This window comes from Mesoplodon densirostris, chromosome 16 (genome assembly GCF_025265405.1).
Source record: "Mesoplodon densirostris isolate mMesDen1 chromosome 16, mMesDen1 primary haplotype, whole genome shotgun sequence".
Classification (NCBI taxonomy): Eukaryota; Metazoa; Chordata; class Mammalia; order Artiodactyla; family Ziphiidae; genus Mesoplodon; species Mesoplodon densirostris.
The window spans coordinates 51,923,771-51,924,019 of record NC_082676.1 but is presented as its reverse complement, the minus strand read 5'-3'; positions in this window follow the sequence as shown (position 1 = coordinate 51,924,019).

Here is a 249-nt window from a genome sequence, read left to right as displayed (position 1 = left end):
GGACTTCAGACCTGAGGAGCGTTCTTAACGAAATAAGGTTTGCGAGCTGGCAGTGAAGACTACGCCTCCCAGCTTGCACCGCGCTTCCCGGAAGTACAACGCCCTCCATCGCTGGGCCTGGACCCGTACTCAGGCGCGCAAAGCACCTCGGGTATTGTAGTTTTCTGGAGGCCAAACCGGTCCAACGGCCCGGAAGCAACCACCGGAAGTGCCGGCCCTAAGAGGTGGAGTCCGGGCAGCGGCGGCAGC